At 46.6% G+C, this 6,729-nt stretch overlaps 1 long non-coding RNA gene across 1 annotated transcript; it reads right to left on the reverse strand.

The window, feature by feature from the left end:
• Positions 1-368: 368 nt before the first annotated feature.
• On the reverse strand, positions 369-1,030 carry LOC135057979 (uncharacterized). Its single transcript, XR_010244504.1, has 2 exons — positions 926-1,030; positions 369-836 (listed from the first exon to the last, which is right to left on the reverse strand). It is a non-coding gene; the product is annotated as an uncharacterized LOC135057979 (long non-coding RNA).
• Positions 1,031-6,729: the final 5,699 nt, after the last annotated feature.

The raw sequence follows: 6,729 nt of genomic DNA on the forward strand, positions 1-6,729 counted from the left end.
ATTTTGAATTGAAGATGTCTGTGCTTTGGCTTGTTAGTGTATGTATTATTGTGGGCCAGATTTATTCAGCCATGGTGAAGTGATAAAGTTGAAGTTGATAAATTACCAACCAATCAGGTCATAACTTCCATGTTACAGGCTGGGTTTTCAAAATGACACTTAGGAGCTGATTGGCTGGTGCTTTAACACCTTCCACTTTATCACTTCACCAGGCTTAATTAATCTGCCACTGTGTCCTATGTCTGTGTCCTGTACATTATTTCCTGTGTTGCACTTTCCATAGTGCATATGGCTATTGGCCAATGTGTGTGTTTTTTTTATTTATTTTATGGTTTTGTTCAGAAATTAGTCACACATAAATAAGCATCCATTTTTGAAAGATTTAATGTTTATAAACATAATTGGTGGATGTATCAACAATAGCATGAATAAATGAGTTCTTTTATTTGTTTCATTATTTACAGTGTTGAAAAAAAGCAGTACTGTACACCAGCCTACAGTCACTCCCATGACATCTAATGATGATGACGCTGCGGAAGCAGGTAAAGTGTCCATTGTAGTATAGGTTATGTATGTAAAGGAATGGCCATAACAAAAGTAAACTTTAAATCCTAGGTCCATCAAAAGAAGTCTTGAGCAGCAGAAGGCGGACTCCTGTAGCACACCAAACAATAATACATGTGGCAACAAAGAAAGCAAGGTCTGATGTCCAATCACAACCACAGCAGTCTACCCCGCCACGAAGACTGTCTACAGTTTTGTCGGTCCCACCACTCCAAATTTTGGTCACACCTCCAAGATGCCAACCACACTCCCCTCATCTTGATTGTAAGAAACTGTAATGATTTAAACAATTACTCATCTCATAATAATCCATTTAATTAGACTAATTAACTCTAAATTACACAAAATCTGCTATACTTACCGACAAAAAAAAACACATCAAATGGATTCTGAGCAAAATGGCCTTGTCCACATCCAGTAAAGATATGTATGTCCACTTCAGCCATACAGCAGCAGATTGTGTGGAAGATGCTGCAACATAAACACATGTGTAAGCTTGGCAAATAGTAAGGTTTATTTCATCAATTTCACTTATGTGTTTGTCGTAACATTGGCACCAACATGCCAAAACATTACTATGGTTCTGTTTTAAACACTATAAGGCAACACATTATGATTTAAAGTGTGTTTTTATGGTGGAGTATGTCTGATCTACCATACAACTCATGTGCTTGCTTTAAGAATGAAGTAACCAGACACATTTGCCACAAACAGGAATATGTCTGTATTTAAGTTCTGAGTGATGATGTTGCTATGCTGGATATCTGAAAGCACCATTTAAATACATGTGTTCCATGTTTATTGTTTTGCTTTAATTTCTCAAACATATGTCTAACTAACGCCAAAATGGTTCTAATTCCAGATTCTAGTACTGGTACCAGCATCCCGACGCAACAGCAGCAATACAGTGACATGGATGAGACAATCATGTTACAAATGCAGCCATTAATCGAAGGAATCAGCCACCCAGCACAAGGCCCTGATCTAGTGTTTTGGGACAGTTGGGCTACACAGCAGGCCACTAATCAAGATTGCCTGCATAGGCAGACCCAAATTTTTGCTAACCTACCATCTCACCTCAGAAGAATCAGCAGAAATATCCCCCCTAAAAAAACGAGGCCTGCGCAGCCTCTGCGGAACCTGTACAACCTGCTCACCATGTTCAGTTTCTTGGCCCTGGTTACTTACAGGCTGATGTCTGAGTCTAAAGAATCCCACAGCACACAAAAGATCACTGGCCCACAGTCCTGCTGCCATTTCTGAGTGTAGGTTATTTGAAATGGGCCTAAGATCCTTTTATAGGCATCCTAATTCAGGTGTGAATGATTTGTTAGTGGCAACACATGTAAACACGCCTGAAAAAAGCAGATCTATTTTTTTTGCCGCTTTTTTTAACGAATCGCAAAAAAATATGACCACAATTGAGCAATCAGAGACTAACACCCAAATACGAATGAATAGTGAATACCCGTGTTGTATGAAATAACAGCCGCGTTTGACCGCTGGTCTTTTCATTCGTATTTCTGAACTTTGCCGTTAAAACCATTACGAATAGCCCAAACACTGCAGAGATTTGTGATTAGTGAATTCCCGTGTTGGGACTTAGAAAAAAAAATACAAATCGGACAAACTCGGATTATTAGTAAATATAGGCCCATGAGTGAAGGTATGAACGTCAGGTATAGACGCAATTTTTTACTGTAAACAAACCATCAAGGTAGATAAATGAACCTTGAGGGAGGCCAGACAAAGGCTTAAATCCAGCCCGCAATGCAGAAAAGCCAGAATTCTGGAAGTACTGAATCTGTATGCATCATAATTCTTATCAGCACACCAGGTGAAGTAAGGATTCCAGACACTGTAATAAATCCGGGCAGATGCCGGTTTGCGGGCTTTCAACATAGTTTGGAAGACCGCCTCAGAGAATCCCTTGGCCCTCAGGAGTGATGCTTCAAGAGCCACACCATCAAAGCCAATCTGGCCAGGTCCGGATAATGACAAGGGCCTTGTACAAGGAGTTCTGGGCGCTGAGGAAGTAGAAGGGGACGCTCTGTCGATAGACCTTCCAGGTCTGAGAACCAATGCCATCTGGGCCACGCCGGAGCAACTAGAAGTAGTATTCCTCCTTCTTGTTTGACCTTCCACAGGACCCTGGGCAGGAGTGACACTGGAGGGAACACGTAGGGCAGCCGAATGTTCCATGGAATTGCTAGTGCGTCCACGAATGCTGCTGGAGGATCCCTGGTCCTTGATCTGAAGAACAGAACCTTGTGATTGTGTTGAGACGCCATCAGGTCTACATCTGGTATGCCCCACTTGTCCACTAGAGGATGAAGAATTCACTCTCTGGTGTGAACATCCTGGCAACTGAGGAAGTCCGCTTCCCAGTTTAGGACACCGGAATGTACGCTGCCAATATTGCTGGCAGATGGCGTTCCGCCCAATGAATCATTGCCATGCGGCTTTGAGTGCTGCCTTGATGGTTTATGTATGCCACTGTGGTGGCATTGTCTGACCATACTTGAACAGGCCTGTTCTGTACCAGAGGTAGGGCAAGAGATAGCGCATTGAACACTGCCCTCAGCGCCAGAATGTTTATTGTGAAGAGTGATTCCTCCTTGGTCCATCGGCCCTGAAGAGAGTGTTGCTCCAACACCGCACCCCATCCCCTCAGACTGGCATCCGTTGTCAGTAGGACCCAGTCGGGGATCCAGAAGGGATGACCCCTGCTCAAATGCTGGTCCTGGAGCCACCAGGTCAGCGACAGATGAACCCCAGGAGTCAAAGTGATCATGTGAGATCTGATCCGATGAGGTAGGCCGTCCCAAAGAATTAACCTCTGCAGAGGGCGGGAATGAAATTGAGCGTACTCTACTATGTCGAATGCTGACACCATCAAGCCAAGTACTTGCATTGCAGAGTGTATCGACACTCTGGGGCGACAAAGGAAGCATCTTATCCTTTCCTGAAGCTTCAGGACTTTTTCTGGAGACAGAAACAGTCGCTGACTGTGTGTGTCAAGGAGTGCCCCCAGGTGCATCATACTCTGAGCTGGGACCAACAAGGATTTCTTCCAATTGATGAGCCACATGTGGGCTTGTAGGGAGCTTACCGTCAGTTGCTGATGACTGAGGAGGACATCGTAGGAGTTTGCCAGAATCAGCAAGTCGTCCAGATACGGAAGGATCCTGACTCCCTGGCAACAGAGATGGGGCGTCATTATGGCCATGACCTTGGTGAAGATCCAAGGTGATAGTGGAAGTCGCCAATAGCAATTGATAGTGGAACTGATAGTGGAGGTTGCCAATAGCAAACCGCAGATACTGCTGATGCGACATGGCAATAGGTATATTCAGGTACATATCCTGTATATCCAGGGATACCATATAGTCTCCGAGTTACATAGCCAGTAAAATTGAGCGCTGCGTTTCCATACGGAACTTGGACACTCTCACAAAACTTGTTCAGTGATTTGAGGTTGAGTATAGGCCGGAAAGACCTATTGGGTTTCGGTACTAGAAACAGGGTTGAGTAGTAACCTCTGCCTCTGTGGGACAGAGGTACCGGCACTACCACTTCTGTATTCAGGAGGGAACTTACAACCTTTTGCAGAGCTTGCGCCTTTAACGGATCTGAAGGGATAAACATGTTGCAAAACTGGCGAGGGGGACGTCTCTTGAAGGAGACTGCATACCTTCGAGAGACAACTTCCCGCACCCATACATCTGAAGTGGTCTTTAACCAGACCTGGGTGAACTGCAGAAGTCGGTCTCCCACCCTGGGGTCCCCCAGGCAGCAGGCTTGTCTTGTTTAGAAGCAGGCTGACGGGCCGCCCAGGATTGTTTAGCCTTGGGCTTTGTGGATTTGGGAGCACGAGACTGTCTTGTGTATGCCTGACCTTTTGTTTTCCATTGAGGCCAAAAGGAACAAAAGTGGTACCTTTTGTCTTCTGTGCAGAAGGATTAGTATTTGGGAGAAAAGCAGTCTTAGCAGCTGCTAACTCAGACCCAATTTTATTAAGGTCTTCCATAAACAAAATGTCCCCCTTAAAGGGGAGTACCTCCAAGGTCTTTTTGGAGTCTAGGTCCAATTTCCATTACCTCGACCACAGAATACGGCGAGCCAGGACAGACGTAGTCGACGCCTTGGCTGCCAACACACCCACCTCAGAGGATGCCTCCTGAATGTAACAGGCGGCCGTGGTAATGTGAGACAGGTATTGTCTGGCATTGTCAGATATATCCTCGGGCAGCTCTTCCTCTAATGCCTGAACCCATGCTTCAATAACTTTTGCAGCCCAAGAGGCTGCAATCGTGGGTCTATGTACAGCACCTGTAAGGGAGTAAATAGATTTCAGGCATCCCTCCACACGGTTATCTGTTGGATCCTTCAGTGAAGTGTCAGCGGTGACAGGCAGAGTGGATGAAACCCACGGGCATTTTAATAGAGGAGGAGGCCCGTGTGCAGCCTTCTGCATCAGGAGCCCCCTCCACTCTGACAATGCACAAGGATTTAATACTTACCTCCTCGGAGTTCCCCGGCGGTGCCGTCCTTCTCCACAGCGGCAGTAGAGTATGAGCACAGACTCTATTGCGCATGCACAAACCTCCAGGAAAATGACACAGCAGCCATTTTCTTGAAGATTTTCCTAATGCCCATGCGTAAAACTCTGGAAAAATGGCTGCCATGCCACGTTTCTGGAGTTTTTAGCAAGCGCAATAGAGTTTGTACCCCCTAGTGTTCAGACTCTATTGCTCTGCTGAGAAGCGATGGCTCTGACGGGGGACTCTAGAGAGGTACATTTAAAAAAACTGGGTGCAGTGTGTGTGGGGTGGGCCCCCCTGGACCCCGGGGCCCATGTGCCCTGCACACACTTCACCCATTAGAGATACGCCAATGATGACACCACTAGGCAGGTGACATGAGAATCCACCGGCTGTGAATGTTCCCACTTGTTACATAACTCTGCAGGGAGAGGATAGCGAGCCAAGGCCATTTAGACAGAGGGAATTTCTTCCCTGGATTAGACCAGGGTTCCTGCCTGATGTCCAGAATTTGGCAATAGATTTTTATCCACCTTCTCATGTTTAAACATATCAGTTTTCTTAGCCACAGTAGTGGAATACTCATCTTTAGTGATTTGTAGGACCTGCTTAATAGTAATAACTAGGTCAGGGACATCAATTTGCAATGGAGAATCCTCATCAGAAACACCTGATTCAGTGTCTGACAGGACAGTATGTTCCCCCTCCTCTTCAAATAAAACACCTGAGAGATTCGTAGATTGTGGGGATGACCCAGAGACACAGGAGTGACCTGGAGTAGATTTTTGTCTGACCATGGATTGATTTAATTGCTGCAACTGGATAGACAAATTTTCCGCCTAAGGCGGATTAACCATGGGGACAATTTGGACAGAAGTAGCACAGGTGGTCCCATAGGGGGTGTAAGGCGTTCCACCAGAGTACCCAGTAGGTTTGTGAATGCAGCTGAGGGTGGCTCCTGATTGGTTACAGGAACTGCGGACTGACTGGGAGATGTATGACACACAGGGGCTAATTCAGACCTGATCGCTGCTGTGCATTTTTGCAGGGAGCGGGGGGCAGGCGGGCAGCGGGGGGCACACAGCAGCAGCAGATCTTGCCCTGGTGCGGCGCCCTCTGGAAGGCGGCGCCCCGGGCAAAAGTCCTGCTTGCCCGTGGCAAGATCCGCTACTGGCTGCGGGGTACACTGGGCTCCACAAGTCTGGACAATGGGGATGTCCTAAAGCAGTTCCTTTTGTGAGGGGACGCACTGTAGCGGGCACAAGAACCCGGCGTCCAAAGGAAGCATCCTGGGAAGCGGCAGTATCAAAGGCATAGAACCTTATGAACGTGTTCCCGGAGGACCATGATGCCGCCTTGCACAATTGATCAAGGGTCGCACCACGGTTGGCCGCCCAAGAAGGTCCAACAGACCGAGTAGAATGGGCCGTAATGTGAGCAGGAGCTGACAGACCAGCCTTCACATAAGCATGTGCAATCACCATTCTAATCCATCTGTCCAGGGTCTGCTTGTGAGCAGGCCAGCCACGTTTGTGAAATCCAAACAAAACAAAGAGAGAATCAGATTTTCGAATAGAAGCAGTTCTCTTCACATAGATACAGAGAGCCCGTACCACATCCA

This window comes from Pseudophryne corroboree, chromosome 3 (assembly GCF_028390025.1).
Source record: "Pseudophryne corroboree isolate aPseCor3 chromosome 3, aPseCor3.hap2, whole genome shotgun sequence".
Taxonomy (NCBI): Eukaryota; Metazoa; Chordata; class Amphibia; order Anura; family Myobatrachidae; genus Pseudophryne; species Pseudophryne corroboree.